The sequence below is a fragment of the Gossypium hirsutum genome, chromosome A13, assembly GCF_007990345.1.
Source record: "Gossypium hirsutum isolate 1008001.06 chromosome A13, Gossypium_hirsutum_v2.1, whole genome shotgun sequence".
NCBI classification, from domain to species: domain Eukaryota; kingdom Viridiplantae; phylum Streptophyta; class Magnoliopsida; order Malvales; family Malvaceae; genus Gossypium; species Gossypium hirsutum.
Window position 1 is genome coordinate 25,458,754 of NC_053436.1, and position 12,735 is coordinate 25,471,488.

Genomic DNA, 12,735 nt, shown 5'->3' on the forward strand with positions numbered 1-12,735 from the left:
CTATTTAATACCTTTAAACAATAGTATTCAACTTTTACGTGTTACGCGATTTAGTCCTTTTTACTGAATTAAGCATTTAAATGGTAAAATTTCTTTACGAAACTGTCGCATAAATAATCTATCATGTCGTAAACCTTATTAAAATAATAAAATAATTATTTTGACTTTGGATTTATGGTCCCAAAACCACTGTTCTGATTTGACCTAAAAACGGGCTGTTACAATTCGAACTTCACATCTTTTTATAACAAATGAGTCATCGGTGTAGCAATTATCAAGAATCATTTAACAAAACATCGATAATAGCCAGCTAATCCTAGAAAGCTTCTAACTTTGGATACGTTTCTTGGTGGTTTCCAGTCAACAACTGCTAAAATCTTGTTCGGATCAACTCATATACCCTTCGCTGAAACAATATGCCCCAAAAATCCAACCTCTCGTAGCCAAAACTTGCATTTACTGAATTTAGCAAATAGTTGTTTATCTCTCAAAGTTTGTAATACAATTCTTAAATGTTCAGCATGCTCAGACTCATCTCGATAATAGATCTGAATGTCATAATGAATACAACAACAAATCTATCTAAATACGCTCTAAAGATCCAATTCATCATATCCATAAAAATTGTAGGAGCATTAGTTAATCCGAAAGGCATAACAGGAAATTCATTATGCCTGTACCTTATTCTGAATGCAGTCTTCAGCACATCCAAATCTTTAACTCACAACTAGTAATAGCTAGATCTCAGATCAATCTTTGAAAATACAGTTGCTCCTTTCAACTAATCAAAAAAATCATCAATTCTCAGCAAAGGATACTTATTCTTAATTGTACCCTTGTTGAGCTGACGATAATCGATACACATTCTTATCGACCCATCTTTCTTCTTTACAAACAGAATTGGTGCACCCCAAGGCGAAAAACTTGGTCACAAGAAACCTCTATCTATTAATTCTTGCAATTGAGACTTCAATTCTTTCAATTCTGTCAGAGCCATTTTGTACGGAGCTATCAATATTGGTGATGTTCCTGGCACTAATTCAATAGCAAACTCGACTTCTCTGATTGATGCCAACGTAGGCAACTCCTCTGGAAACACATCTGGATATTAAAAAACCACTGATATTGATTCAATCTTTGATTCAGACACTTTTGTATCCAGTACATATGTAAGGTAAGCATCACAACCTTTTCTCACATATTTCTGAGCTAACAGCGATGATATCACAACAGGCAATCCACTCAACTCGTCAGATTCAATTCGAAGGATTTCATTTTTCTGACATTTCAATTCAATATTCTTTCATCTACGATTCACAAGAGTATCATGCAGCGTCAACCAATCCATACCCAGAATTACATCAAATTCATCAAACGGTAATAGCATCAAATTTTTCAGAAAAATGTAACCCCGTGTCATCAAAGGACAATTCTTGCAAACTTTATCAACTAGGACATACTTGCCTAAAGGGTTCGATAATTTAATCACAAATTTGGTAGACTTAACAGGCAAAATCTTACTAGACACTAAATTCATACAGACATACGAATGAGTCGATCCAAGATCAATTAAAGCAATTACATTAGTGTCATATAGAGAAAATATACCGGTGATAACATCTTGTGACGACGCATCTTTATTAGCGCGAATAGCGTAAGCTCTGGCTGGTGCCCTAGCCTCAAATCTCACAACAGAGTCTTTTGTCATTCCTTTACTACTAGACACATTTCCCGTATTTCTAGGTGGTCTCCCCCAGCAGCTGTGTTACTCGGTCTTGCATTCTGATATCTATCTTTCTCGAGTAACTCAGGACAATCCCGAATGAAGTAATCTTGTAACATTTGAAACAAGCTTTATTATTCATCCAGCATCTCCAAAAATGTTGCCTTCCACACTGTTGACACTCGGGTTTATTTTTCTCACACTACCTACACTTGACACTAAAGTAGCCTGAGCTTTAGGACTCGTGTATTGCTTTCCACGATCTCTATTAGAATATCACACTGGAGTTGCTAAACGATTATATGAATCCCATGATTTCTTGGATGAAGAGTGATAAGGTTTACTCATTAGACTTCTTCTCGAATCTCTAGCCTCAGAATTACCTTTTCTCTTTTCTTTGCTTAGTTCCTCGACTTTGCATGCTCTGTCGAGTAACACAACAAATTCTTTCAACTCCAAAATCCCGACTAGCAATCTGATGTCTTCATTTAACCTGTCTTCGAATCTCTTACACATAATTGTCTCTGTGGAAACACATTCTCGAGCATATTTATTGAGTCTCACAAACTCTCTTTTGTACTCGATCACAGACATTTGACCCTATTTCAATTCCAAAAATTCCTTGTGCTTCTGGTCGATAAACCACTGGCTTATATATTTCTTTCTGAACTCGGCTTGAAAGAATTCCCACGTGACCCATTCTATCGGTACCACAGATATCAAAGTATTCCACCACTGATATGCAGAGTCTCTCAAAAGTGATACAGCGTATTTTACACATTCACCTGATGTGCAAGATAGTTCATCAAATACTCTGATCATATTCTCTAGCCAAAACTCAGCTCTCTCAGGATCGTCATCAACTATAGCTCTGAACTCTTCAGCCCCATATTTTTGAATTTTATCAACTGGCGGCTTACTCAATCGTAAAGGTTCCAAACCTTGAGGAGCTACGGGGACCGGTTGGGGAATAGGTGGGGGTGGAGGTTGCTGAGCAGCCAGATTTTTTCGAACAAACTCAGTAATCCATTCATTCATCATTTGGAAGAAGGCTTCCTTGGCCTTTCCTTCTTGACTTCCTGATACGGGTCTCGACTCAGACTAAGCTACTTCGTGAACGGAGTTCAGCGTACTATTCTTAACATCATTAGCCATAGCTCGATTAGGATCCATCACTATAAGAAAACACATTTTAAACTGTCAAAAGATATCACACTATCACAGGTTATATATGGCATGTATACCTAGACTCTCACACACACTACATTAGTCCGGGAATAGACTAAATCGTAGCTCTGATACCAATAAATGTAACACTCCTCACCTGTATCTACTGTCAAAATAGGGTTACGAAGCATTATCAGACTTATAATACAATCAAACATATATTTCTCATATGATTATCAAATTCAAATAAAGTCATTCATAATCATTCATCAAGTCCCTAATATGAGCCTACGAGGCCCAAAACATACTTTAGAAGTGGTTCGAGACTAAACCGATATCTCAGAAAGTTTTCAGAAAACTTAGAAATTTTTTCAAAATACAGAGGACACATGCCCATTTGGCCCGACCGTGTGGATATTCGAAATGGGATCACATGCCCGTGTCCCAACCTGTCTCTAACCCCGTGTAACTCTCTGACTTGGTCACACGACCAACCACATGCCCGTGTAACCAGCCTGTATGCCTTTTGAAATGGCCTCACATGCCCGTGTGCCAGGCAATGCCAAACTGTAGGGTATACTGACTTAAGCCACACGGCCAAGACGCACGCCCGTGTGCTGGTCCATGTGGAGCATACTAACTTAATTTCAATTTAAACACCAAGGGACACACGCTCGTGTCTCTGCCCGTGTGAACAAAAATAGGCTATTTACCAAGCCCTCTTTCTCACCGAAATTAGCATACAACTATACAATCCAATTGGCACATAATATGGCATAAATAAGCATTCAACCAACCTCAACCAAGTATAATTCATACCATTTCCATACCAAAAACAACAAGGCACATGAGTACCGCATTAGGCTATTCAATTCTATACCAATTTTACATTCTCAATTCACTTAACTAGTTAACTTCATATATGCACATTCATTTATACATCACTTTACCTAAATCACAAGCATACCAATTCACAAACAACCATTCACCATAAGAATTTATATATCAATTACCAAATGATAACCAAGGCCATTTTCTCATATATATACATCACCAAATATACCAAAATAAGCCAACTCTCATGGCTATAGACAAAACCAAACACTTAACATTTACAAGCTAATTCAAATTGCTAAATTCATTACCAAACCATAAACCAAAAAAACCATAATTCCTATACATGCCATATAACCATAAACATAAGATCAAAAGTACCAAAATAGAAGCTCGATAGTGTGATGTAATCTTCAATGACTCCCAATCCGAGCTAGTTTCAAAAAACACTATAAAACACAGAAAAATAAACAGACTAAGTTATAAAGCTTAGTAAGCTCGTATAGTTAATAAGTAAAATAAACAAAATGTACACTAACATTAACAATGGTTTAATTACCACTTAAGGACCTCCACTTTAAGGTTTCATAACTATTAGACACCTTTAACTAGTAGAACACTACTTTTGCACTTTACGCGATTTAGTCCTTTTTATCAAATTAACCATTCAAATGATAAAATTTCTTAACGAAATTTTCACACAATCATACTATCATGCCGTAGACATTAAAATTATAATAAAATAATTATTTCGACGTTGAATTTGTGGTACCAAAACTACTGTTCTGATTTGACTAAATCGGGCTGTTACAAGTCCTGAGCATAATATGATTATACTTAAAAGGGCCTTAGTCAAATATTATAATGGGCTTAGACAATGATAATGCATTGAAACTAATGTGTATTTGATTGATGACAAAGTGTTATCATTGACATAGGGATGTCAAAATCGATATATAAGTATGTGTTAGAGAACAACATACTGGACTGACCCACTAGGAGTATGGTTCTTGAATTATTATGTGTTAGAGTTCATCATTGTCCCAACATAATGAGTAATGTGTATTTTGACACAGTCAAACGTCTACTATAATAGGTTATACTATAAAATACTGATGTTGGGTATGTCGTAACCTATATAGAGGGATATGGTTGATCAACATAGGATTTTTCCCTTCTACATAATAGGAGCAATATCTTAGGTCTCTTGATGGAGCAATATCTTACGTAGAGGCCAAGACGTTATTGTTGTGGCTTGGTGATCTATTGTAACCCGGTGTAGCAGATTAAACTAATTTTTGCACTTTAGGAGATTGAAAACAAGCATTATTATTAGGTTTTAATTATGTTTTAGTAAGTTTAATTAAAGTCAATAAAATGTGCAAATTGAGGTTTTTATTGACCTTAAGGTCGAATGAGGCCTAAGGGTGAGCTAATGAGCTTTGGAAGTGTGCAAGAGACCATTAAAAGGCATACTAAACCGATACTAGTCACTATGTCGCAACACAGATGGTTTAATATCACAACATAGGAAGTAGAATGGAGAAATTTTGAGATTGCCTTCGATGTCGCAATGCAACCTAAAGGTGCCACAACATACCCCTAAAGGTATCCCAAAAAGAGTATATTGATCTCTATGTCATGACACAGGTCTTGATATGTCGCGACATTGACTCTGGACGGTAATTAATACTAGCCAGGGTTTTTTGGCCCACACAATCAAATTTAAATCTCTGGAACATCAGCTATCCTAGGGTTAAGAATAACGACCACCTTAAATCTATAAATAAGTTCATTTGCCACATATTACGGACATCAATTACTTAGCTTAGAATCTCTTTTTTAATTCCAGTTTAGCTTTTCTCTTTTCTCAGGTTTTAAATTTATTTTCAGTTTGTTCTTTGTTTTATTTTGGGAGATCTAAGTTGAGGATACAATCAACTCTTGTGGATTTGCTTTATTGATAATACAAATTAGGCTTTTTCTTAAACTCTATACTTTTGATTCACTTACCATGTTTACAATTTATATCGACTCGATACTATTTTTGAGAACCATGAGGAACTAATCCCTCTGTGAGGGATTAGCAAGTAGAGGTATGATCTATTAACTGTTTTACAGTGTTACTCAACAGATCAACTGTTTGGGAAAAAGAGAACCTAAAACCTGGGTTGACAACCTTAGAAAATCATCAAGGTGAGAATTAACCCAAAATTGGTATGGCCTATCTGTGAACACCTTCACCCCAAGCCGGTCTAGACTATGAGGTGAGAAGATAAGTAGTCCTTGCTAACTCGTTATTCTAGTTGACGTATCAAAAGATCCTGCTAAGATATCAATTAGTTGATATACGTGGAACCCAAAGTGATAGCTAATAAGGATTGTTGAAACGAGCTAATCACCCATAGTTAAACATCCTATTTAATTAGTCATTAGTCAACCTTGATCAATGATGATATGATTGAATCACCCAATCCATCCGTTGCAAAAAAGCCACATAAGCAGTACCATTCATTATTTGTATAAAATAATCCAAAAAATTGAAATTAAAATTAGAAAATATATAAAATTAAATAATGAAAATGTTTGTTTATTTATTATTAATTCAAAAAATTTATGAAAATCTTTACTTAACCATTCCATCCTTCCCTGACCTTTACTCTACCTTTCTCCCTAAAACCCCAACTTTACCGTCTTCACCTCCAAACTCATATTCCTCCTCCTTTATCCTCCCATTAAACCCTCAAAGCCCATCTCCAAAGCCTTTTAAATTTTCCCTTTAGCTTCCATTGCTCCTCCTCGGCAAATGTTTGCAAATCCCTCGAAATCCCTACTCTATCCCCACTCAACAGTTCAACTCGATCCGTCAAAACCCTTTTCTCCTTGGCCCTTTTCGCCACCATCGTCTTCACTATGGATTTCGAATGCGTGAACCCCGGTAACCAGTAGCACAGGTTCAGTTCCTCTCAGTTGCATGGTTTTGTAGGCCTTCCCTCTCTCATTTTCTTCTACAACTTGGTCTACTGAAAGCAAACCTTAAAAATCCCAGATCTACCCTTTTATACTAAATCAATGGCCTTCAATTAACCCAAATCCAAAATTTCAAACAAACAAATTATGTTTAAAAAATAAACTATTTTTAATTGAGAATTTCCTAACTTATCACATATATTAAAAAATATATATTTAAATTCACATGTAATTGTTAAAATATCACTTCAGCTGGAAGCCTAAATTTATAGGATATACCGTCTGATTGTTATTATTTTAATATATCAATTCAAACTTAGAAAAAAATTTATGTTAATTGTAAAATTATCACTGGAACTAATAATGGATCTCGCCATCCGTCAGGTCTAGAGGTTAACTTGAAAAGGGAGATAGATTCAGTCGAAAAAAAATATAAACTAAATTGTAAGTTTGGATAAAAAAATAAAATCATTTTCGAAACTGGTAGAATCTTGGGTGTGATTTTTTTTTTGGTTCAGATTTGGCCTGAACTTACCTTAAAAAAATTTCACTGTTTTGCTGTTATTTTAATATTGTTTTGTTGTTATTTTACTATTATATTACTATTGTTTTGTTTTTATTGTTTAGATATTATATAACTTTTGTTTTATTATTAATTTTACTACTATTTTATAGGTATTTGTAATATATTTTCAGTTTGTTGAAAAACATTTATTTTTATATTTTAAGTATATTTGATGTATTATTTTTTAAAATTTATTTTATATAACAAATAATATAAAAATTTAATACGGACAGGCAAGGCCGAACTCATACTTAATATTTTTTTATTTAGGTCAAGTTTAAATAAAATTTTAAACCTATTTTTCAAACTATATCAAAATTTAAAAATACATCTAAAATTTTACGTTTACTTAACCCGAATCGGACCTGTAACTTATCACGAATACTCCTAAAAATTGGAAATATATAAATTGTTATACTTACGCATATAAGTGATATTTTTTTGCAGTGCATTATATTCTATTAATTTTGAAAACAAAAATGATTATATATAAAGAATTGTTGCTACGTTTTGACAAAATGATATGCCACATGATAATAGGCCATTATGTTAGCTTGAAGGTTATGACCTTGTAATATATATTGTTTAAGTCTCTTATTAAGGAATTATGTTAGCTTGTAATATTTTTTGTAATTAAAATAAGTTATATTATTTGAAAATATTCTAATTTTTTATTTTAACAAAATTAATAAAAATATACATATAGTGAGATTTGAAATCACACCAATTAAAATAGTAAAACCTTAAATTTACTACTCAACTAAAATTTAATTTTAATGTTTTTCATATATTTTTATTTTATTATGCACAGTTTATTACCTTTATCAGTTGTATATCTATATTATTATTTAAACTCATAACTGAGTTGGTGTCACAAGTCAACTAAGCATCAACTCTGTTGGAGAGAATTACAAAAATGTCCTTTCATAATTAAATCAAATTACATTATTTGAGAATATTTTAGTCTTTTCATTTTAACAAAAACTAATAAAAATTAAAATATTTATATGATGAGATTTGAACCAACACCAATTGAATTGATCAAACTTTAAATTTACCATATAACTAAAGCTTAATTTTAATGTGTTTTATACATTTGTATTTTAATATGCACAATTTATTATTTTCATTAGTTGTGTATATATACTATTAATTAAGTCTCTAATTAAGCCAGTGTCATGAGTTAATCGACTACCAACTTGGTTTGGGAAATTAATTTGATGTGCTTTTGTATTTTAAAAAGTTATATTATTTGAGGACACTTTAGTCTTTTAAAAAAAACCAAAAATATTTATGCACTTAGTGGGATTTAAACCCATACCAATTACATTAGTAAAATTTCAAATTTACCACTTAACCAAAACTTTATTTAAAATTTTTATACATTTTAATTTTATTATACACATTTTATTAGCTCCATTAATTGTATATGTATACTATTATTTAAGCCCCTGACTGAGTTGATGTCATGAGTCAATTGAACACTAGCTTGGTTAGGAAAATTATAAAAATATTTTTTGAATTTAAAATAAATTATATTATTCGAAGGTACTTTATCATTTTTATTTAAAAAAGGTAAAAACAAAAAATGCTTAAAATTGGATTTAAACTCACATTAATGTGTAAAACCTTAAATTTACCATTTAACTAAAACATTATTTTAAATGCATTTTAATTTTATTATGCACATTTTATTACAATTTTTTATTTCTAAATTGTACATATTTCATGTGTTATTAGTAATTTTAGTTTTAAACCATACATTTCATTATTTATTGTATTAACTTTTAAACACATTTTTTTAAATAATAGATTTCCACAACATACACATCTAAAATATTAATTATATATGTTAAATAATTATAAAAATTTCCTTGACTCAGTCCTTCATTGAGTTGTTGTCATGAGTCAACGGAGCACCAACTCGATTAAAAAAATTATGAAAATATCCTTCTATAATTAAAATAACTTTTATGTTTTGAAAATATTTTAGTTTTTTTTTTATTTTAACAAAAACCAATAACAATATGCATATGGTGGGATTGAACTCACACAAATTAGATTAGTAATACCTTGAATTTACTACTCAATTAAAGTTTCATCTTAATTTATTTATACGTTTTATTAATTAGTTTTCAACTATAAGTTTCACTATTTATTGTTTATTATTTTCAAGCACATCTCTTTGTTATAAATACTTGGTTTCCACGTGCATATATGTATATATATGATATGATATATATTTATTATTTTTACTTTCGGGTAAACTACGGTCGCTAAACTATTAGTAAGTTTACATTTTATTCATTCAATTTTAAAAAGTTGCAAAATGGTCATTGAACTATTTGAAACATTTCATTTAAATCACAAAACTATTCATAAGTTTTTATTTAAGTAATTAGACTGTTAAGTTTTTTTATATAGTTTAGTTAGTGAGCTCCAAGCAATGATTCGACAATTGATAGGTAGATAAATACCCATCAATGAGTAAAAGAATATAACTTAAATCCAAATCGATCTAACAGACAGTGTGGAAGATCAAAAAAGAAAGTTGTTTAGACTTTGATTCACAGATTCGTAATGTTCAAAACAAATAGAAAAAGGCCATACAATAATAATTTTAACAGCTTGATAACTTAAATGAAAACTTTCAAATAATTCATTGATGATGTTTCTTCTGGGGAATTGGACACCTTTTCATTTACTTTTATGATTTGGGTTTTAAGTTGTAATAAGGCCACTTTAATTATTTAAATTGTTTAATATGTTTTATTTATAATAGATATATTAATCGCTGAAACTGATTAGCTTTAGGGCACATTTTTTTCAAAACGGTAATTGATTTCAAAATATCACGACAACAAGCAAAACTTCTGCAACGAAAACGTTTTCCAAAACTTAATCACTTTTCTCAAAATGAACTTAATCGAATTGGATTCCTAAGAATATACACGAAGTTAAAGTGTGGCAATGGTGGTGTGCATGTCTAGGATTGGATCCTAAGAGAACTTGGTACTTAAGCAGTCCGCTGGACTCACCTCCTCTTCTTCGGTTTCCTACCTAGTGCTCAGCTTCCATTCACCTTAACCTATGATGAAATTATCTTTTAAACGCTAAGTAAGTTTTCTGATTAAAAATATAAAATGTTTTTAATGCTTCGATGTGGCACGTTGGATTCGGTCATAACGTCTAGACCGGGTTTGGGGTGTTACATGTCCAATACCGTCCGTGCCATTATTTAATGGCCAAATTTCATTTCAAGGCCTCCATATTGAAAGAACATAGCAGTTTAGCGCTTTAACAAATAACTGCCCACTTTTACATTTTACGCGATTAAGTCCTTTTCTAAATTAAGCACACAAACGATCAAATTTTCACATGAAACTTTCACAAATATCAATTAACATATTATAAGCACGAAAAATAATAATTAAATATTTTTTGACTCAGATTTGTGGTCCCAAAACCACTATTCTTACTAGGGTCTAAACCGCGCTATTACAACTCTCCTCCCTTAGGGATTTTCGTCCCCAAAAATCTTACCTTGAATAGATTCAGATATTGTTGTCTCATAGCATCTTCGGGCTCCCACGTAGCCTCTTGAACACCATATCGATGCCACAATACTTTTACAAACAAAATTTTCTTATTTCTCAATTCTTTAATCTCGCGAGCCAAGATACGGATCGATTATTCTTCAGAGGTCATAATGGACTGAATTTCTATCTCAATTGGGGAAATCACATGTGAGGGATCAAATCTGTATCGTCGAAGCATCGATGCGTGAAACACATTATGAATACTTTCTAACTCAGGTACAAATAACAATCTATACGCAACAGGTCTGTTACGCTCTATAATCTCATACGACCTGATGAACCTCGGACTCAATTTGCCTTTACGGCCAAACTAAAGTACTTTATTCCACAGAGACACTTTCAAAAATAGTTTGTCACCGATCTCAAATTCAATATCTTTTCGTTTCAAATCTGCATATGATTTCTAACGATCGAAAGTTGCTTCCAGACTTTCTCGTATTGTTTTTACTTTCTATTCAGTCTTTTTTATCAAATCAATCCAATGTATATTATTTTCACTGAGCTCTAACCAATACAATGGTGTACAACATTTTCTATCATACAAGGCTTCGTAAGGTGCCATTTTAAAGCTCGATTGAAAACTATTATTATAAGCAAATTCAATCAATGACAAATATTGTTCTCACATACTTTCAAACTCAAGAATGCAACATCTCAACATATCCTCGAGAATCTGAATAATCCGCTCGGATTGACCATTAGTTTGTGGGTGAAAAGCAATAGTGAAGTGTAATTTCATCCCTAAAGACTCTTGTAGTTTCTTCCAAAACTACGAAGTTGGTCTCGAATCTCTATCAGACACAATAGACAATGGCACGCCGTGCAATCTTCCAATATCAGAAATGTATAACTCAGCTAATTTATCAAGCGAGTAATCAGATCGTATTGGAATAAAGTGAGTTGATTTCGTCAATTTGTCAACCAAAACCCAAATTACATCTTCTTTTTCCAGAGATAAAGGCAAACCCGAAACAAAATCCATCGTTATTCTATCTCATTTCCACTCTAAAATATAATCGATTGTAACAAACCAGATGGCACCTGATGTCCAGCTTGAACTTGCTGACAGATCAAACATTTCGTAACAAAGTCAGAGATATATCTTTTCATTCCAGGCCACCAATATAGCTATTTCAACTCATTATATATTTTCGTACTACACAGATGTATAGATAAACGACTGTTGTGAGCTTCGCTCAAAATCATCTGAATTAACTCTGAATTTCTAAAACACAAATCCAACCCCGGAATCTCAAACAATCATCAATATCAATTCGATATTAAAAATCAGAATCTAGCACTTCTAGCCATCTTCTCTGTCCTAGGTTCAAATCCTTCTAAGTCATAAGATATTTCAAAATTTTATGATCAGAATATACGTGTCATTTCTCACCAAATAGATAGTGTCACCAAATTTTCAACACAAACAGAATCCCAGCTAGCTCAAGGTCGTAGATCGGATAATTCTTTTCATGTGGCTTTAACTGTATCGAAGCATAGGCTATAACTTTTCCTTCTTCAATCAAAACAAAACCTAAACTATTCATCGAAGCATCACTATAAATGACAAATTCTTTACCCGACTCTGGTTGAACTAGCACTGGAGCTTCGATTAACAGAGTTTTCAACTAATAAAAACATTTCTACGTTTTTCAGACCATTTAAAATTCACATCCTTCTGAAGCAATTTCTTCAACAAAGCTGCAATCATAGAAAAGCCTGACAAATAGTCGATAATAACTAGCAAGCCCCAAAAAACTGTGAACTTTGGAAGCATTTCTCGGAGGCTTCCAATCCAAAATAGCTGAAATCTTGCTCATATCAACTCGGATATTAGATGCTAACACAACATGTCCTAGAAAATCGACTTCTCGTAA